Below are 23,050 nucleotides of genomic sequence, written 5' to 3' on the forward strand. Positions count from 1 at the left end.
GGAAGTGATTTCACTTGATCTGGTAGAGAGTTGAAGAGATTGATACCTGTAACAGGGAAGCATTGTTGGGTTTTACTTAGTCTATTATAACTTATGTGAATATTGTTACAGAATCTAGTGTTATACTGGTGTACATCTGAATTTCGAGCAAGTGTGTTTTCTGATTCTTTAATGGCCATGAGACACTGAAAAATATAAACGTTGATAACAGTCATGATCTGCAACTCACAAAACAAAGGTTTACAATGAGCTTGATACTCAGTCCTACAGATTACCCTGACTGCTTTCTTCTGTAGCAACAGAATCTTCTATGAGCCTGGGGGGAGTGGCCCCATAGCCTGGTTCCATAAACAACATGAGCCTGAAAGAAAGCAAAAAAGGCAAGTCTTACAAAATCAAAGGGCATCTCATATGAGAGCTTACGAAGCAGACACGTTACTCTATTCAACTTGGTGCACAGTGCTTCAATGTGGTCACTCCACCCAAGCTCAGAGTCAAGGGTGAAACCCAACAATTTTACCGCCTCTTGCTTATTCACATTCTTGCTAAGACTGAAAAGGATTTCCTGTGTTTTCCCTTGGTTAAGAGCTAGTCTATTGCCTGAGAACCAATCAGTGGCAGTATTAAACATTCTACTTACAGCTAGTTTAGCAGCTACAGGATCTAAATCGCTAGCAAACAGGGTTGTGTAATCTGCGTATAGCAGCACATCATTTGACACATTGTAATAAATGTCATTCATGGCCACAATAAAAAGGAAAGGCCCAAGTATCGAGCCCTGAGGGACCCCATGCTCCACTTGAAGAGGACTGGAATGGTCACCAGCCCAGCTTACCACCTGAGACCTGTCTTCAAGATATGAACGGACCATACCCTGAGTGCAAACTCCCCCAGTCCGAGTCTCTCAAGTTTATCTAAAAGAATATTATGCGGCATACAATCGAAGGCGCGAGATAAATCACACAAGAGAACAGCAGTAGAAGACTGCCTCTCGAAAGCGTCCAAAACAACCCGTATGAGGGAGTCCACAGCGGTGACTGTGGAAAAGCCTCTCCGGAAACCATGCTGAGCCGGAACAAGGAGACCATGCAACTCAAAGTGGCCATACAACTGGTTTAACATTAAACCCTCAAGGATCTTACTAAAAACTGGTAACAGAGATACAGGTCTATAACTAGCCATGCTATTTCTGGGCCCTTTTTTGTACACAGGTACAGTCCTTGCCCTTTTTAGGACTTCCGGAAAACCCCCTTCTAATAGGCAGCTATTGAACAGATGAGCTAGTATTGCGGCAATATAAGGTACAATTTTTTTCAAAAACTCAGTGGACATATCAAACACATCCTTACTACATGATGGTTTAAAACTATTTACAATATTTACAACCTCAGTGGGTTGACACCTTGGTCTGCTGCTGTGGTGTCGATAGAGGTGCTCGTTCTTCGTCATTCTGCTTTAGGTTCGAGTTTTTCTGAGGCCCATTCTCACTCAGCTCACTTACAAAACTAGAAAAGTCATGTCCTGTGATGGCTAATAGTTTTTCAACACCATTTTGTCTCCCTTGCCCAGAGTCCTCCGTCCCTCCAAGAGAAACGGCAATCGTTCACAATCAGACTGTCAAAATTAATAGGCATACGTCGTCTATTAGGCGCACAATAGCGCTTCAATATACTAAATTGTTTGTATTTTTAAGCTCTACAAAATGGTTTGGAAAGAAATTGTGAAATTTTGTGTTTTTAGGGTCAAAAATGGGAAATACCTTTTTTACCCCATAAAACCCCCGTTCCCATAGTCCGATCATGCTGGTTCGCGAACTCGTTAGAATAAACGAAGGTTTACACGTTTCATTACAGGTTACCAAATTTCATCAAAATCGGATCTTGCTTTCCGTGCTAGCGGATATATATATATATATATATATATATGTATATATACATGAATTTGAACGGATGGTGTTTTTGCGTTGTTAGGCCTCTAGGGACCTCAAAACAAACAAATTAAATAGGTCCCGAGTACAGGTCTTACCATGAGTACTACGGTAATAGCTTATTCCCTATATGGGAAATTCGCTAATAAAAGGGATTTTTGTAGAATTTGACGGTTGGATGAAGGAGAGTTGGCAATTTTCTTTAGATTTTTATGGCTTGAAGGATAATTGGAGGATTTTTGCTATAGCTGTGGTCCTGGCCTGGGGTTTAAATGGGGATATTTGCTCGTCAGCACATTTAATATGGAGTGAATAAAAATAATGTATGTATGAAGTATGTCATAGTGTAATATACCTATTCACGAAGAGTGCATTTTTACCCACACACTATGGCATAGATAGGTATGAATTCGAGATATTTGGTAGTTAAATGGGATTTTTGTAGAATTTGGAGGATGGATGGAGGAAAATTAGGAACGTTCTATAGATTTTTATGACTTGGCGGATTATTGGAGGATTTTTGCTTTAGCTGGGGTCGCTGGGGATAAAATGGCGATTTTTTTCTTAGTCAGATGGGGAATTTGCACAGGTCCATGGTGGCAACTGGCAACACTGCTTGACTGGTGAGTACGCCCGCCCGCACGCCGCACGCACAGGCGCGCGTGCTGAGTTCTGAGCAGTGTTTCCATTCGCGGGATTATTATCCCGAAAACGGGATTTTTAGACCTTGAGCGGGATTAAAACGGGATGCGGGATAAAACGGGATTTTCGGCTGTGATGACTATTTTTATTTTATTCTACTCAATTTTAGAGAAAAACTAACTCAAATTGTTTAAATACTGTAGCAAAATATAATAGTGATGTTTAAACAACTTATAAAAATGATACGCAAAGTTTAATACAAGGAATTGTACCAAAAAAATCATGCGGGATAAAACGGGATTTTTCACCAATTTAAAAGCGGGATAAAACGGGATTTCTCGACCCAGTAAGCGGGATTATTTTTTTGGTCGTGTGGAAACACTGGTTCTGAGTTACTTTATTATTGTTTATTGTTGGTGAGTTTAATTAAGAGAGTTAATTGGCAGATTCACATTAATGTGTAGTGTCAGTGTCATCTGTCATGTCAGTTCAGAGTCCAAGAAGAAAGACTAGACTGCACAGATCATAATTTCGATTCCTTAGCATTTGTATTTTCGTGATCAAACTTAACTTAGTTCAATTTAATATGACATTTGGATCCAGCCTAGGGTAGACGCCAGGCGGTAGTGTTGATTGTATGTGTATGATTAATTTCGTGTAAGTAACGTCAAAACTAAAATCATATTCACTTAAATTCAGAGTTTAGGCTCGGCCTAGGCCTATAAGTTGAAAGTTATAAAACTGGTAGGCCTAACCCACTAATGTTTATAGGTTAATGTTAGTACACTAAGTTACTTGTGTTAGTTGACCCTGTGATTATGTGTTTTGAGGGTCAAAAATGAAAAACCATGTTTTATCCCATAACCCCCCCCCCCTCCGGTAAAACACTGTTCCCATGGTCCGATCATGCTGGTTCGCTAACTCATTTGAGTTTATCTCGCCTTACAACTTTAAACTAAATTCCATCAAAATCAGACACAAATTACTCAAGCTATCGCGTTCACGGACGTAAGTTATATATAGGCCTACCATATAATTTACGTTATATAAGTAAGTTAGCCTTATATATAAATCTGTATAAGTTATTAAGGCCCATACATAGGCTATACGAAAATTTGATCAAATGGTATTTTTGGCCTCTAGGGGCATCAAAATTAAAAAGTAAATTTGTCCCGGGCCTAGGTTTCACCGTGCCACCTACAATGAATAGCTAAATTTCCTATAGGGTAATTTGCTAAAACTAGGTAGCCTACAAATCATGACTTCGAAAACCACTTTATTTTTGTTCAGAAAAACTGATAGGTAGGGGCCTATGTCCAATCAAAACTTAGGCCTATACTCGAATTTTTTTTTGAAAACTATGCTTTTCCATAGGCCTATCTATAATGCTATGGTACTTAACTTAGTTATATCTTGTACTAGGGGAGAAAGTAAAAATTACTAATCTAAGTTAGGTCCATTGAACGGTACGAATGGTAGGGATGATGGTTTGGACAGGTCCGTACGATAATATGTGGACTGTGGAGAGCTGTTAAAATAACAAATAGTTGTTTGTACCTACTCGACTAATTGCACAATGAAATCAATTTGGGTACTTGAGTATTAAACGGAGGCCACCTAACCTACAGTTTCTTAACTTAGCCTAGCTATGATAATACTGATTATTAGTAAACCTTCATTCGATGTTTTCACTATCAGCAAGTTTGGTTGGTTAGGTTAGGTTATGATAGTTTAATTTTATAACTGATGATATAGCTGACCAGACACAGTGACAGGCGATGACAGGTAATGGCGCACACTCCGGTCAACGACCCTGACCTTGGCCTACTTGGAGGGGATTCTGCGAGTAGACACATGACTCATCTGAGAACGCTTGACTCACAACAATACTAGAATAGTTCTACTACAACATCTATAACAATTTAACCCTCTATAAGTGCCGCGGCGCGTTTCGTAATGGTGGCCTCCGTTTAATACTCAAGTACCTCAATTTGTTTGCAGACTGATCAGAGTTCAAAAAAGCATTTTGCATCCAAGAATTTAGGCATGTAACTTAGGGAAGGTAACTTAGATTGGTTTTTATGCAGATTTAAGTGTTTAAAAATCAGATTAGACTAGCCGACCTGTGCAAAGTATTCGCTCTGAATCTTTCTCAAATCCTACATGAAGTAGGTGTAGCCTACACAACATACAGTTAATACTAGGTGTAATAGTGTTGTTGATTTAAATTTGGGTCCTTAGTCCAGGAATGGATGTGGTTTTCCATTTTAGATAAACTTAATTAGGCCTAAGTTATCCTTTAAAAAATATATGCTAGGCAAGTTATTCACATATTTTTTACATGTTTACAGAATCTCTTTAAAGACTTTGTTTTTAATAATAATATGGCCATATACGATTTTTCTGTTCACGGCTTTGTTTTTACACAGACATACCTTTCACTGAAAAAGCGCACCCTTGACAAAGCCACAAAAAACTGAATGTGCGTAGCGTACAATTCTTCTTTCGTTTGAGTCTGTCCATGTTTCTTATTTAAAGTCATGGCAAAGGTAACTTTTACGGGAGATTCCTTCTTAGTCAGTTTGAAAGGAATACATACTATGTACCTATTGCGTAGTATGGCAGTTTGACCGGAGTCAGCCAATTTCGCTTTGATAGTGTAGGTGCCCAAGTAAGCTACAAGTAATCTTGGACCCCGCTTAGGTTTCTCATCGACATGATAATAAGTGATTAAACAAGTTGGTTCTGTTCTATGATGTTCAATAGCATTAAAGTTACAAGGATTACCAACAGGGTGCAGCACTATTATTTCTTTTACATTTATGACAACAGCTAATTTGCAACCAAAAGGTGAGTGAGCGTAGCGAACGAACTTCAACCTGGAGGCGAGTTAGCGTAGCGAACGAGCTAACCTGAAGGCAAGTGAGCGTAGCAAACGAGCTAACCTGAAGGCAAGTGAGCGCAGCGAACGAGCCCCTACCTAAAGGTGAGTGAGCGTAGCGAACGAACTTCAACCAGGACGTGATTGAGCCATGCGAACGAGATCATCTTGAAAATTAAGAAGTTAAACGGGGCAAAGCCCGCGGGTTACAGCTAGTTGTTTATGTTATGTTATGTTTATGTTATTCACATGGGAATTTTAAATAACAATTTTTTTTGAGTTTTCTCCGTTACCAATAACCGTATAAAAACACTTTGATTACTAAATCATTTGTTTTTTTAAGCTCTTTAAAAAGGTCTAAAGGGAAATTGGGAAATTTTGTGTTTTGAGGGTAAAAAATGAGAAAAACCATTTTTTACCCCATAAAACACCCCGTAAAACCCCATTCCCATGTTCCGATCATGCTAGTTCGCGAAATCATTCAAGTTTATCCCGCCTTACACCTTCCAACCAAATTTCATCAAAATCGGACAAACATTACTCAAGTTATCGTGTTCACGGACGTAAATATATATATTTATATACATATTTAAACGAATGGTGTTTTTGGCCTCTGGGGACATAAAAATGAAAAAGTAAATCGGTCCCGGGCCTAGGTCTTACCGTGCCACCTACGGTAATAGCTACTTCCCTATAGGGAAATTCGCTAAAACAAATCATTCGGATTTGAGAAGTAAATACTTATTCGTTTTGATTAATTTAATTCATAGTCCAGCTGATAAAATAACATAAACTAGGGTGGTCTGCCGTTACACTTTAGACGCATAAATGAGCGAAGCATTATTTAAAGATTGTCAATGGCTAAAGCGATATCTTTTGCGGCCGAGTGAAATCCAAAGTCTTGTTTTCCATAAGGAAACAGATGAGGAAATTTCATTGGAATATAGCCAACTCTAGTGAAATCGTTTACGGGTGCTGATGTTCCGGTCGGCCACATTAGTCTCTGAACGTGATCCCTTTGACGAGACTGCGCAATCATAGGCACCGATGTTTCTTCAACTTGGTCTTCTTCGATTTCATCAGGACTTTCTTGGTTTTCACCTACACACGGTAGGCCTACTCTCATGTGAACAAAATCATTGACTGGTAGTTGGTGTAGCGCTTCATCACTAATGGTTATGTCAAAATAGAATGGGTTATTTGCCTTCAGCCAAATAAGTGCTTGCTGTAGTTTTTCACGTCGAACTTCGAAATCGATATGGACAAATACGCCTTGACGTTGGACAATGATGACTTTTAAGTTTTCGGGCAGTGTAGGTAAGACAGATGCTATTTCATTAATATTTTGCTCAACATTAATGATGTTACCTTTGTAGTGAAACTGGCCATCCTGATCATTTGCTTGTACTTTGTAAATGCGCATAGCGGGATGTACTCGTGCAATCAACATTTGTTCTACAATCATCAGGTCAGTTAATTCGTTCGGGACACTTGACACATCCATATTATTTAACGCCGTGAATTTAGTTGCATTTGAACGACAACGCGAACAAATCGGTGATTGGTTTGAAGCTGTTAGTTGTTGGAGATGACAGTTAGTGCAAGTGTAAAATTTTAGTGTATCTAATTCATGTTGGAATTGATTAGCTAACTGCCTATCATTATCAGCTTCTTCCGCCACTGCTTCATCTGGTTCTTCTTGTTCACGACGCCACTCTCTTACAATATTTGCATTATTGGTGCGACGACTAATATTACGACGTGGCCTTTGAGGCATGCTCAAAACAAATATAGCAAAACTGTTACTTCCATTGATAAACTGTTACATTCCAACTTAAACCTAGGATGAAAGTAAACATTGAAATGTAAACAATACAGTTACAAACAATTAACATATGTTTATCTTATTTAAATGAAACGAGATAAACCCAATATAATTTTTCTTTCAACTTGCATTAAAATAACAAGCGAAATTGCGTGACCCGTAAAATTAAATTCAGAAGGAAATTTGCAAATATTTTTTACCAAAACATTGTGCTCAGTATTCTTTAGCTGTTGGCCAAATTTCATATCAATTGGTCAAGCCCTTACATTCTGATTCTCTTACAAAGAAGTTACAAAGTGAGGGAAAGTGAGCTTCGCTCAATAAACATTTCAAGTCCAAATCACACCTCATTCATGAAAATTGGTGAAGAATTAAAGAAGTTATGGCGTATAGCCTACCGGCAAAAAAGTACTTAGATATTATAATATTTATGTTATATTATTTAATTGGACTTTTCCAACGTGTCTTGTGTTTCAAACTACACAACGTTTCTGGAGGTGGAGAAACAACACGAAGAATCATATTGTTTTATGCTGTGACCTCAAACCTCAGTAGCAAGTTTCTTAATAACTTGAGACACAACCGTTTGAACTCAATTGATGATTAAATAATTTAGGGGAATGTTTAACTCACATCAGAATTCAACCATCTATGTTTTTTTCATAATTGTGTGCTTTGGCCATTATTTTAATTGGATCCAAACTAGGTTTGGTTGTGAAGGTTGGTTGAGAAAGTGTGTAGGCCTAATGAACCAAACAATTTCTATAAATCCTGTTTTTAGCGAATTTCCCTATAGGGAAGTAGTTATTACCGTAGGTGGCATGGTAAGACCTAGGCCCGGGACCGATTTACTTTTTCATTTTGATGTCCCCAGAGGCCAAAAACACCATATATATATGTGTGTCCGTGAACACGATAACTTAAGTAATTTTTATCCGATTTTGATTAAATTTGGTTTAAAGGTGTAAGGCGGGATAAACTTGAATGAGATCGCGAACCAGCATGATCCGACCATGGGAACGGGGTTTTACGGGGGGTTTTATGGGGTAAAAATCGGTTTTTCTCATTTTTGACCCTCAAAACACAAAATATCCCAATTTCTCTCTAGACCTTTTTAAAGAGCTTAAAAAAACAAATAATTTAGTTTGTAAAAGTATTTTTGTACGATTATTGGTAACGGAGAAAACTCAAAAAAATTTTAATTTCAAATTCCCATGTTATTCTTATGGAGCATATTGTAAATGTTGTAATTTACTTGTCTATAGATATATTTTGATCAAACTTGGCAAATTCATTTATTTTATACTAAGCTATTAATACTCATATTTTACTAAAACACACTATGAGGCAGTTCACGAGTCACGGGTTATCCTTAGTTCGAGCACAAAATCCAGTTATAGCCGGTTTTTTGGGCCGCGGCTTAGAAATCGGCTTCACGAGTACGAGGTTACCCGCGCTCGGGCGCAGACAGATAAACTTCACCCAATTATGACAGGGATAAACCCGAGCGCAAATGTCGGCTTCACGGGTTCAATTAGAGAAAACCCCGGGCCAAATGTCGGGTTCACGAGTCATGGTCTAGCGCAAACTGGATAATCTCGGGCGTAAATAACAATGGTTTTGGACTTCAACTTAACCCTGCTAGGGGGCAGGGTTAAGGTGACATCATGTCGGGATTATCTCATTTGCTCGTTTATTGTTTTTTTGTTAGCAAAAAGAATGTTATATTCGGATTCGCCATTAAATTCCGAACAATTTCATTACCCTTAACATGATATTTATTTTTTTAATTTTTTTACTACTGATTGCCGAAAACATGCAAAACATCGTAAAAAGTAACTGTTGAGACATTTAAATTAATTATTACTAAGTAAAAATATAACTAATAGCTTAACATATTCATATACATTTAAATTGCAATCGAATCTTATTGCTTAAATGTTTTATATTTATTTTAGCAATTTTGAATCCTTTTATTTCAGCTGAATAATATCAAAATAAAAATTGTTCCATCAAACACTGTTAGGTTTGTCTAAGAATTTTTACTGTATAAAATTAGTACAATTTTTGTTCTTCCATAAAATTCATATAAAACATAGGTCATTTTATTTAAGTATCCAAATTTTATTTTGTATGTTTTAAATTATATGTTCATATTATTATGTTTATGATTAAAAATTTGTTAAAGAAAGACCTTTTCATCTGATAATGTCTTAATATTTGTCATATCGGGATTTACAATAAATTGCTTCAATTTGCTGAGGTAAAAGATAAATTCTATAGTTAAATATACAAAACGTTGTATTACAACAAAATATAAAAAAAAAAATTATAACCTGTTTTCTCATGCTTAGGGCTGCGCTCTACCCGGCTGGCACGCGCAAATGTTCTCAGGGGTTTAGTTCTTAGGCCTGCTGTTTGTAGCCACAATTGTGAACCGATTTAAAAGATCTTGGTGTCATAAAATGTTATTGTATGTTTGCCATTTTATATTTACGTTTATTACTGTTTACGTATGAAGGCATCTGGACTCCTATAATAGCTAGTTGTTTATTTTATTATTATTATTATTTTTTTTTAACAAATTACTGATACATAAAATATATTCATAAATCTTTGAAAAGAGCAGTCATTTTATTAAATAATTTGAACGTTTGGATATAACTGCAAACCTGATTAATGTATGTCTTATTTTTGAACACAATTGGTAATCGCATTTTATTGCAAACATTACCAAAATTGGTTTAAACTTTTTTTTAAACATAATTGCATTTTCCCGATTCAATGTATTCAGTAAAAGTATATTATTCATAATTCAATGATAAATTGAGTAACCTTAAACTTTAGTATAAAATTAATTCAAGTGCAAGTCCACAACCTTTTATACGATATCAGTAAATGCCCTGTTTAATTATAATAATTTATGAACCAATCATTATGACACAACGTCATCCTTTTGTTTTGGGGCTCGTCGACCGCGAGCGACGGCCCGGTAGGTGGCTGTTGCCAACCTCCCAACGAAAATTCCCAGTTAATCCCTGCTCTTTAGCGACCGCCAGCGTTGGTCTCGGCTAAGCTTGATCTCGGCTAACGCTCTATGTCGTGAACCCATTTTTTGACCGTCGGTTAAAATTGGTCAAGATCAACGATAACCGCGGGCCACGAAACCTCGTACTCGTGAACCGCCTCTATTAGTTTCAGTTTCCTTGTAGCAGCAAACCTAGGTACTTGTTAAACCTATATATTGTAAAACTATTACTTAAGAACTCCTTAATAATTATTGAGGGTGATTTTAACATTGAAATGGGGAAAAATAATAATGACTTAAATAGCTGTTTCACTAGATTTAGTAATATTTTGAGATCACTTGACCTTTTTTTAACAAATAGACAACCCACACGTATTAATTCCTGCATAGATAACATCATTGTAAATTTCAAAAAGAATTTATATCAGACTACACTTGGGGATAGCTATTTTGCTGACGATATTCCTCTATTTTTTAAAATGTGTACAACTAAGTATCCACAAAGAAATGAAAACAAGGTGTGTTCCAATAATTTGTATTTTAGAAAACAAAATGAAGAAAATATTGGTTTATTTATAACTTACCAAAAACAAGAAAAGTGGGATATGATTGGTGATTTTAAACAAAATAAAATAAATGTTGAAAACCTATTTGACCAATGTTTTAAAAGATGTATAGATTTGTGGCATTCTTATCTTGTTCACCATTAATAAAAGCAAAAAACAAACAAAATATAAAAAACAATAAATTAATCAACTGGTACACACCGGAATTAGAAAAGACAAGAAATGAAATGTTACTGTTATTTTTTGTTTATAAGAATCTTCTTTCAATAAGATCAGAACAATCTAAGGCAGCTTACAATGCATATATTCAAATTAAAAGAAGGCACAGAAAAGAATTGGCAGGAGCAAAAAAATTGGCAGTTTAAAAATATATTAACAATGCCCCAAACAAGTGCAGAGCCGCTTGGAAGGTAATTAGAGACGAAAATTCCCCCTCTTTTACCCCGGATGTCAGCCTGGATCCAGATGAATTTAATACATATTTTCAAAACTCAATAAAAGAGTTAAGTGACGGAATTCCTACTACACCTTTTAGTATGGAACACTTTTTGGGAGATAAATCTATCCATCAAGATTCATTCATGTGGCAAAAAGTCTAACTGGTGGACATCATAAAAGTTGTGTCTACATTTTCAAACTCTAAGGCTATGGATTTTTATTGGTTATCAAATCATATAATCAAACAAACAATTGAATTTATAAGTAAACCACTTGTTTTTATCTCAAATAACTGCATGCAGGAAGGTTATTTTGCTCAATCACTTAAGGTTTCAAAAGTCACACCAATATTTAAGAACGGTGACAAAGATATGGTTCAAAATTACTGCCCAGTTTCAATTGTTCAAATTTTATCAAAAATACATGTGGCCGAATTACAGTGTGGCCGAAAAGTCCCTTTACACAATTTGTTATTCCGTTTTACACTGTTATAAACGGAACGACGGCCAGTACTGACACGTGTGGGGTAAGGGCGCAGAGGTGGGAGAAAGTGGAACCCCTCCCCCACCTCCGCCCCGCCACGCGGGCTCAGCCCAAGGTCGCCGACGCCCCCTCAGTCTCAGTCCAAATCTGAGTCAGACAACATGGCGGACGGACACCAGTGTGTTAAGTGTCGAGGAGCGTTTGGTTGCTTCTGTGTGGGTGCATGAGCGTCCTCACAACAGAAATGAAAATCAATGGAGGAAATCATGAATGACTTTGCAGTGCGGTTTGGGAAACCTTCACCGTCCCGGCAAACATTAATAGCGTGGGAACAGAAGGGGCCGAAAGCCCTTTTATCCAAATCCTTTCGCATGTGGTCTTGCACTGTTGTTCGTGGAATTCCCAGCTCTGAAGACCGTTTTCTGGTGGATTTCATTGGCGAACGTGCAACTGAAGCTTCCACAGCAGCGCAGGTTTTGACTCGAGTAATCGGTCGTCCACTTCTTGGCGCGTCGAGAACGGATCCCGTTGCAAACACCTTCTTTTCCCACGCTACTAATGTTTGCCGGGACGGTGCATTTTTCCCAAACCACACTGCAAAGTCATTCATGATTTCCTCCATTGTTTTTCTGTTGTGAGGACGCTCTTGCACCCACACAGAAGCAACCAAACGCTCCTCGACACTAAACATACTGGTGTCCGCCATGTTGTCTGACTCAGATTTGGACTGAGACTGAGGGGGCGTCGGCGACCTTGGGCTGAGCCCGTGTGGCGGGTCGGAGGCGGGGGAGGGGTTTCACTTTCTCCCACTACTGCGCCCTTACCCCACACGTGTCAGTATTGGCCCTAGTTCCGTTTATAACACTATAGAACGTAATAACAAATTGTGTAAAGGGACTTTTCAGCCACACTGTATATGAATCAACTATGTATAATCAACTCAATTACTTTTTTGAATCACATAAATATAATTACAAACTGTCAACATGGCTTTCGTAAAAATAAATCAACAACATCAGCAATAATACATTTAGTAGATTATTCTTTAGATGCTTTTGTGGGGAAACAATCTGTTTCTCTAGTGCTGTGTGACCTCAGTAAAGCATTTGACAGTGTCCCATTTGATATTCTCCTAAAAAAACTTCAGTTTTACGGTGTGGCGCAAAGCTCCTTGAAACTGATTTGAGTTTTGAGTCATACCTGTCAAAGAGATTACAATATGTTTCCGTTAGAAATAATTGTTCCAAGATGATTGAAGTGGTATCTGGAGTCCCACAAGGATCAATCCTTGGTCCTTTTTTCTTTACAGTTTATGTTAATGATTTGCCCAAAAACTTAAATACCTATTCCATTATTTATGCTGATGATACAACATTACTTTCCAATCATGAAAACTGGATTTATTTACAAGAAATGTCCTGACAAGCTGAGACAATGGCTTATGATTGGTTCTGGTCAAATAATCTATCTTGTAATTTGGAAAAAACACAATAGGCCTATATAACATTGAGTTTAAAAAGAGAAGTCAATATGGAATCGGTCAAGCTTTTAGGAATACACATTGATTCAAAATTAAACTGGTCTGATCACATCAAATCTGTTTGTAGCAAAATTTCAAGAGTGACTTGCCTGCTTTGGAAACTCAAAAGTTTTGTTAGTCCTGATTATTTGAGACTGGCATACTTTGGCCTCTTTCAGGCACATGTAATATATGGATTGCTTGCATGGTGTAATATATGGATTGCTTGCATGGGGTCACTCACTACATGTTAATGACATCCTATTGCTTAAAAAAATACCCCCGCCGGAGCAAACCTGCAGACTAAGCGAATTTCCATTTGACTGATTGGATTTACACTGAAATGTCTACTTAAAAATATAACATTTATTCCCGATTTAAATAGAATTAGTTTAAAAAGTACTTAATGACGATTAGATTATGGTATCTGCAATCCTAAAAAGCTATGGGAAGGGAGTAAAACAGGTCCACTACGTAGAAAGTAGAAAAGGCGAGCAGTACGGAGTGTGGGATCTGTTTATTATGATTAGATTAAGGTATCTGAAATCCTAAAATTATATGGTAAGGGAGAAAAACAGGTCCGCGATGTAGGAAGTGGTGAAGGAAGTAGTCAAGGCGAGCTATCCGGAGTGTGGGAACTGTTTATGACGATTAGATAAAAGTATCTGCAGTCTTAAAATGCTATAGAAAAGGAAGGAAACAGGTCCGCTACGTAGGAAGTGGTGATGGAAGTAGAAAAGGCGAGCTGTCCGGAGTGTTGGATCTGTTTATGCCCATTAGATTAAGGTATTTGCAATCCTAAAATGCTATGGGAAGGGAGGAGAACAGGTCTGTGAGGTAGGAAGTGGTGAAAAAAGTAGTAAGGGTGAGCAGTCCGTAGTGTGGGAACTGTTTATGATGATTAGATTAAAGTATCTGCAATCCTAAAATGCTTTGGGAAGGGAGTAAAACAGGTCCGCTACGTAGGAAGTAGTAAAGGCGAGCAGTTCGTAGTGAGGGAACTATTTATGACGGTTAGAATAAGGTATCTGCAATCTAAAAATGCTATGGGAAGGAAGGATAAAAGGTCCGTGACGTAGGAATTGGTGAAGGAAGTAGTAAAGGTGAGTAGTCCGGAGTGTGGGACTGTTTATGACCATTAGATTAAGGTATCTGCAATCTTAAATGCTATGGGAAGAGAGGAAAAAAGTTCCGAGAAGTAGGAAGTGCTGAAGGAAGTAGTAATGGCGAGCAGTGTAGGAACTGGAAACCGTTTGTAACAGTTAGATTTATGTATCTGCAATACTGAAATCCTATGAGAAGGGATGGAAACATGTCCACAACCACAGAAAACGTACTACTATAACCCAGAATGCCAACCGCATGGTAAAAAGCATTAAGCGGTTTGAGAGAGCTTTGCCTGTCAATCCGTAGGCAGCGCCACCAGCGTTGCTATGCTATTGCATGGCAACGCTGGTGGCGCTGCCTACGGATTGACAGGCAAAGCTCTCTCAAACCGCTTAATGCTTTTTACCATGCGGTTGGCATTCTGGGTTATAGTAGTATGTTTTCTGTGCCACAACATAAGAAATGGTGAAAGAAGTAGTAAATGCTAGCAGTGCGGAGTGTGGGAAATGTTTATTACCATTAGATTAAGGTATTTGCAATCCTAAAATACTATGGTAAGGGAGTAAAACAGGTCCGCGACGTAGGAAGTGGTGAAGGAAGTAGTAAAGGCGAGCAGTCCGGAGTGTGGGAACTGTTTATGACAATTAGGTTAAGGTATCTGCAATCCTAAAATACTATGGTAAGGGAGTAAAACAGGTCCGCTACATAGGAAGTAGTAAAGGTGAGCAGTCCGGAGTGTGGGAACTATTTATGACGATTAGAATAAGTATCTGCAATCTTAAAATGCAATGGGATTGGAGGAAAAAAGGTCCGTGACGTAGGAAGTGCTGAAGGAAGTAGTAATGGCGAGCAGTGTGGGAACTGGAAACCGTCTGTAACAGTTAGATTTATGTATCTGCAATACATAAATCCACTATGAGAATGGTACTCATATCCATCGGCTATGAGAATGGATGGAAACATGTCCATGACATAGGAAATGGTGAAAGAAGTAGTAAATACTAGCAGTGCGGAGTGTGGGAAATGTTTGTGGCAATTAGATTAATGTATTTAAAATACTAAAATGCTATGGAATAATATGAAAACAGGTCCACGAAGTAGGAAGTGGTGTAGAAAGTAGTAAAGTTTAGCATCGCTGAGTGTGGGAACCATTGTGTTATAGGTCGACCACTTAGAAAAGAACCCGCGCGCTAATGCTATTAACATTAGCGCGCGGGTTCTTTTCTGAGTGGTCGACCTATAGTTAGATCAATGTATCATTCTGTAATACATAAATGCTATGAGAAGGGAAGGAAACAGGCCCATGACGTAGGAAATGGTAAAGGAAGTAGTAAGGCTAGCAGTGCAGAGTGTGGGAACTATGTGGCATTTGCAATAATGTATCTGAAATCCTAAAATGCTATGGGAAAGAAGTAGTAAGAGCGAGCATTGTGGAGTTTGAGATGGATTAATGTATCTGCAATACTAAGACTGCTTTCAGAGTAAACTAATGATTTTCCCCGAGCAAAGCTCGGTCCCCAGGTACTATGAAATAAATCTTACAATTGTAAGGGAATATTTTAGTGAAAATCCAGCTAGGTAAATGGAAATTCGCTTAGTTTGCAGGTTTGCTACAGCATTGGTATTTGAAAATGGTACAGCTCCTGGTGATAGATTGTGAAACCTATATTACTATTACTCAGCATATTAGAACAATTGCTGTTTTTGTAACACATTGAAATATTCTTTGATTATACATTGCAGAAACTGGGAATATTTACCTGTTCCCATTGTGGATTTGATCAATATCAAACCTGCCTTATGACCTTGGACCAAGGTTGGCTTTGTCATAAACCATCCTGCTTAATCAGCTGATAATAATATGGTTATTGTTGGCAAATGTATGATATGGTCTTCGTTCATTCTCATACGTGACTTCGGAGCGTACTCCTAGTTTAAAAAGTACTTAGGTTTGCTGCATCAGGGAGGGTAAAACTGTTTTTTTTTTGTAAAATGTTAATAGTTAGTAAGAAAAAAAAAATTCCAAATTTGATCAAAATATGTTCATAAACAAGCAAACTACAACAGTTTATTTATTCTCCATAAGAATAACATGGGAATTTTAAATTTACAATTTTTTGAAATTTTCTCCGTAACAATTAGGCGCATAACAACACTTCAATATACTAAATTATTTGTTTTTTTAAGCTCTACAAAATGGTTTAGAAAGAAATTGCAAAATTTTATGTTTTTTGAGTCAAAAATGGGAAAAACCTATTTTTACCCCATAAAACCCCCCATAAACCCCCGTTCCCATGGTCCGATCATACTGGATCGCGAACTCGTTCAAATAAACGTAGGTTTACGCGTTTGTACCAAATTTCATCAAAATCGGATCATTTTTGCTCGAGTTATCGTGCTAACGGACACACATATATATATATATAAATATATATATATATAAATATATATATATATAAATATATATATATAAATATATAAATGTATAAATATATAAATATATAAATATATATATATATATGAATTTGAACAAATGGTGTTTTTGGCCTCTAGGGACCTCAAAACAACAAAAAAATCGGTCTTGCGTCCAGGTCTTACCATGAGTACTACGGTAATAGCTTATTCCCTATATGGGAAATTCGCTAAAAAGCTATTCGTAATTTGGCAGGAGTCGATAGCGTAGCACACTGTAAGCAACTTTTTGTAGGGTTCAAAGTTCCTACAGTATTCAATCTATACATCTTTCAAGTTTTGGTTTATGCTAAAACAAACTTAAATATGTTTCGTACTAGGCAAAATATTCCTAATCATAATACCAGGGGGGTGGGGAACTTGGATATAGTACCACATAAGCTTACCAAAACTAAATTGCATTTATTTTTTCAACAAGCTGCCTGAGAATGCGAGAGAGGTTAGTTTAAACAGTTTTAAATCTGTATTGTACACCTGGCTGGTAGAAAATCCCTTTTATAAACTTGAGGAGATTTTTAATACACAAGTTTGTATTTCTTTTTAATACATTTTATTTGCTATATGTTACATTTGTATAACATTGTATAACAAATTGACTTGTCCTAGGCCTATTTCTGTACAAACAGATCAATGGAAATAAAATATTCTTATTCTTAACCTAATGTTATTTAAAAATAGTTTCTAATTGAAAATCAATTCAGATAAATGAAAATTCGCTTATTAGTCGGCAGGTTTGCTGCGGCCGGGGTATTGGTATTATACAATTAATACTGTTTGATTCATAGTATTTTCTTTTTCAGGATGAAGATCAAGGTTAGCATTGATTTAAGTAAAATAAATATCAGTGATTTAAAAAAGAAGCGAACAATTAAAGAAGAAAGAATAAAACATCTGAACATTTTTAAAAAAATTTATAAATCTTCAGATGAACACTTCAAGAAAGTTCAGAAATCTGTGTACTTAATAGTCCAAGCTGTGGACTTAACAGTCCAAGGGGATGACGATTCCAGCATATATCTGGAACAATATCGAAAAGGAAAACTTGCCCTGAAACAACATCGAAAAGAAAAACTTGCCAAGTTTCAAGATGAATATGAACCCATCATTGATTTTTATCCCCCAACACCTTCAGTATCACAGTGTGTAGAGCAGATGTCTCTACATCTTCATCTACTGATGCAGGATTACGACTATCATGACAAAATGAAAAAACTGCGTCAGATAGAAACAGACCCTACCAGTAAAATTGTAGCTGATAGAAAATACAAAGAAGTAAAAAAAATGTTTCTGGAATCAACAAAAAAATTGGGCTCAGATTTTGTTTCTCAGTTTAAAAAAATATTTAAGCAATTTAATAAGAAAAATGTTATTATGATGATTTTTGTTGAAGTAGTTAAAAGCCAGATGAAACGACAAAACATAGAATTAAAAGGACCGAGTAGTAAGCAAATTTCTCTTTACAAATATTTAGTTCATGGAATGTTTACCAGAAACAATTGTAAAGATTTTGACTGTTTTTTTGAATCGCCTGAGTTTGAGGAACTATTTAACAAAGCCTACAGCCTTAGCTTGGCCAGGAATTTGGAAAGTCCAAATCATCTAAATACACCTTAAAACTTTTCCTGGAACCCCATCTACATCCGAATCACACAGTAAAAACAAGCTAGTTTACATGGGTAAGTTCAAAGCATTATAGCACTTATAGCATAGTACAAGTACAAGCGCAGTACCAGCACTGACCAACTTACATAGCTTATATCATAGACTAAGCAACACAAGTAGACTCCTCATCCCATTGTAAATTTTGAAGCTTGTTTTTCATGTCTAGTTCATGTACGTCCACACTGATCGCTGGGGTAGACCACATTTTGTTTCTATTATTTTAGGATTATTTTCATGATTTGTGCTTTACTATTTGGTTATATAACTAGGGGACCAGTTATTCTTTATGATTAAATCGTTTTATATGATTAAATGAGGTTTTAAATGACTGAAATAACAAGAAACAAATTGTAAACAAAACATAACCTCTACAGTTGGACGTACAGAACAAACAATAAAATTGGCTTCAGCTGTTCCATAAGGATGACAAATCTACTAAGGGAGTATGATTTATCTATGCTTATATTTACTAGCATAGTGCCATAGATGAATTGTATTGGTTTAGAGGAAAAACCTCCTCTACTCTTCAGACACTAGCCTGGGAACACTCGTCGCACTTCATCAGAACTGCCGAGAAGTCGGGTAGTCGGGTACGCCACCGTCTACTTGTACCTTATACGTCTGCGTCTACTTGTACCTACGACTACTTGTACCTACGACTACTTGTACCTACGACTACTTGTACCTACGACTAGTTGTACCAACGCCTACTTGTACCTACGTCTAATTGTACCTACGGCTAGTTGTATCTCCCCTTCAACTTGTCACCAGAAGCCGAGTGTTTGCCTATGCCAGAAGGGCTTACTCCGTGACTAGCCGTTCATTGATTAATTGATTTGTTGAACTTGAAGGATATTCCGGACAAAGTGTGACCAGTAGTCCCAGTTGTCCTCACCCTCCAGCAAGGTCTCACAAATTGATTAAACCAACAGCACCCCAAGATGTTGAGTGGCCTCCCGGCAGAGCATATCCCATTGTGGACAGCGGAAGAAAGTGTGTTCCGCGTCGTCGGGAATGCATAGGCCTACAGATATCCAGTCAGGTGTTTTCGTTTTGGCCATCAAGTGCAGGTATGACTGGAAATAGCCGTGACCTGACAAGAACTGCGTGAGATAGTAGTCAACCTCACCGTGTCGCTGTTCCACCCACAGTTGGACCTGTCTGATTAGTTTATAAGTCCTCTAGACTCCCTTTCCCAGCTGTCTTGCCACATCTGAAAAGTGCGGGAGCGCTCTTCCATTCTTGTAGCATCCTTCCCGATGTAGCCTTGTCTCTGGTAGATTGCTTTCCTCTTCGCTGCCAAAAGTTTGACAGGGATTACCCTAGCAATCACCAAAACGGCCGGTTAGGACACCAAACGTAGGGGAATTGACCCTGAGTGCCGACTGACGCTGCACTCGTGCGAGCCTCAATCTGTACGCTTCCTTGTTCAGTGCGTCTGCTCAGCCGACCCCTCGCACCGTCCCCAGACGAACAACTATTGGAAGCGTGTCCCCCATAGTGACAGTGCGAGTGGTCGCCCCACAACCCTAACTAAAAAGTGAAATGTCGTGGGTGAATTACAAGACAACAAATTGTGAACAAAGCCTATAATATTAAAAATTCAACAACATAACAAACAACAAACAAGGTAACCATCCAAAGAATTTACTTTTAAATAATTTCTTTTCCCAAAAATTTAAATAAATAAGAATTTATGTGTACCCCTCTGAACTTACAAAATGGTAACTGTCAATGTTAGGCCTAACAATAAAATAAATTATGGTAACTGTAAATATTAATTAAACTTCAAAAATAAATTAACAATTAAAATAAATAACAGGTAGGCTACTATAAAATAAATAACAAAAATAGATTTTTGGGGCCCCTTCAGATAGCGGCATTTTTTTTTTAAAGTTCATAAAAATGTTCATAAAGTTTCAAAATTAACATATTAACACTTGCGGCTTTGGCACAATCAACGTCCTTCCTGGTGGTAGGCGGTGGTGCTTGAAGGTGGAGTGTGTCCTACTGGTCCCAGGAGCAGGGTGACTGGCAGCCCAAAGAGGGAGAAGGTGTAAGGTCTCCCCGGGCGACCCTCTCCAGAAGCAGCAGAAAAAAGCCTCCCATCTGGGACCTCATCCGGCGTTCTCGGCACACAAAACTACATCACTTTAAGTTAAGGCAATAACAATAAAACAAATTTTTCTGACGATGGACGCAGATACATATTGATTCACAACAATAACAAACTGTGTAGTATGACAGTCGCTGTCCTTCTGATTCACATGTGTCAGGCGGACATTGACTCTGGGTTGCAGGTTTGCTGCCCGATCCAAACCGACCGAGTTCCGGCGCAAAGCCAGCACTCGCACTATACAAAAAAACTGAGGCGTGACATTGGTGGGACGCTTGGTGGACATGCCACGGCTCAACGCCCACACCTCAGTGATGTAGAGAAGCAAGGACTGGACTGCAGAAATCAAAAGTCAAACTACAGCTGGACCGAGGACCACCAACATTGGCCATATGACACCGAGGTACTTGGCGGTTCACGTGGTTTGGACAACTATGTTCCCCACTCATAGTGGAACGATGGTTTCAATCCGTTTCTTTGTAAGGATGACGATCTCTGTCTTACTCAGAGCGAGCGACAGACCATCATCAACTATTCAGGTATTTACAACGTGCATGACATGTTTCAGTTGGGCCAGCTCAAATTTGCGTGCTGCAATGAGGGCTTCAACGTCATCAGCGTACCCAACTAAAACAGTCTCCTCTAGCACATCACATCTCAGAAGGCTGTGGTAGGCAGCGTTCCACAAATATGGGCCAAGTATTGAACGTTGCGTGGCACCGGAAGTGACATCTATCGTCCGCAAATCATCTTTTGTTTCGTAATAAAGAGTTCTGCAGCGCAGCTAGTCCTTGATGAGCTTCAACAGATATGTGGTACGCTGAAGCTGTTCCTCAACGCGTTCAACATATGGACTCATCTCTCTGAGTCAAATGCTTTCTTGACATCTAGCGTAACAAGAAGCACAATCCGGTGAGAGAAATGATTGAAGCTCATGGCACGCTTGACTGCATTGTGTACCTTGGATATTGCTTTGATTGTTGATCCTGTCTGAAGCCGTATTGGCAGGGAAACGGACTTTCGGCCTGTGCTGCCCCTATTGTGTGTTGTGGAGGGGAGGTTTCTCGGGAGTAGATACCTGACCTCGACCTCAGCTTGCACTTTACCCATTAAATCCCAGGAATCTCCCGGAAATACTCGTGGGGTGGTATACAGGGTCGTCGACACAGGAAGCAGGGGCAATAACATGGAGCCAAACCTTCTAGGAAATACATTACTATTGTATTAGAATACTACTGCAATATTTGGCATTAACGACTCAGGAAGTGATGGTGTCAACGGGTGGTGAATATCCGGCCCAAATAAACCTAGTTTTGTTTCAAAATTTGAGATTCAAAAATACGCTGATGCCTACTACATATAATACATCTTTTATGCTTCTTTTAATACTGTATTTGATAGTGATTATTAGTACTGTAATACAAAAATTTAAAATATAAAATACTTGTAGTAATTTGAACTTGAATTCTTTATTTCGTTGGCCGCGAACGCTAAATATAAAAGTAACAGATGTTCGTGTATAGTAGTAAAACAATACAAAATATTGCATTTCATCACTAGAGGGTGCCTATTTAACTTGACTGCGAAACATTTAAATGTAAAATACTTGTAGTAATTTGAACTTGAATTCTTTATTTCGTTGGCCGCGTACGCTAAATGTGTCCCGTAAAAGTTTTATTTTGATACTTACTTGTCCTCCGTTATTTCACCTAATAACAACAGTACATTTAATTCCATCCAACTGAATTTTTGTTGGAAATTCGTAATGTTGAATTATGTGTTCCAATTATTATATTGCAAATTACATTAATTGTTGAATGAAATGCACAGATTCATATTTGATTAGATGTATCATTCTATCTGAATATATACCGGTAGCATAAGATAAAATGTGAACTCAATTAAGCGAGATATATTTTGGCAAACAATAGGTGAATCGATTTGTTATAAGTTGTTTTATCCAATTCATCATTTTTCAATTCATAATATCATTTTTTCTAATGTACCTTTAGAATTTTATTTTATATACGATACAGTCGTATTTTAAACACTTAGTGCTTATTTCTTACTCTTGCAGACAGCAAATGATTTAAACCATAGCTAATTTAAAAAAGTTGATACAATGGAGTTGTCTTTTTGGATTTCGTTGGGATTGTTTTAAATGTATTCAAAATAATTTTCTTTTGAATCTTAATAGCCGATGTTAGATATTAGCCAATGTAAGATCAAAATATATGCATTAATCATAAAATATCTTGCCTTTTCCGGATTTACCATGAGGATTATGGCCAGTTAAATCAATAAAATAATAATTTCTCTAATACTTTGTTGTTTTGTTTAGCATAGCTTTTTTTCATTTCATACTCAATAAAAGCCGAATAACT

The 23,050-nt window shown here is 37.6% G+C and overlaps 1 long non-coding RNA gene across 1 annotated transcript in view; it reads left to right on the forward strand.

Moving 5' to 3' along the window:
* The first annotated feature begins 2,959 nt into the window (after positions 1–2,959).
* The window catches only part of LOC129001045 (uncharacterized), a 48,198-nt gene continuing 28,107 nt past the window's right edge, over positions 2,960–23,050 (forward strand). The window contains exons 1-2 of the long non-coding RNA XR_008491384.1: positions 2,960–3,226; positions 17,689–18,564. This is a non-coding gene — a long non-coding RNA (uncharacterized LOC129001045). The remainder of the gene's footprint in view (positions 3,227–17,688; positions 18,565–23,050) is intronic.

Source organism: Macrosteles quadrilineatus, unplaced genomic scaffold (assembly GCF_028750875.1).
Source record: "Macrosteles quadrilineatus isolate MER2022 unplaced genomic scaffold, UCM_ALF_1.0 Scaffold_1__1_contigs__length_201487025, whole genome shotgun sequence".
Classification (NCBI taxonomy): domain Eukaryota; kingdom Metazoa; phylum Arthropoda; class Insecta; order Hemiptera; family Cicadellidae; genus Macrosteles; species Macrosteles quadrilineatus.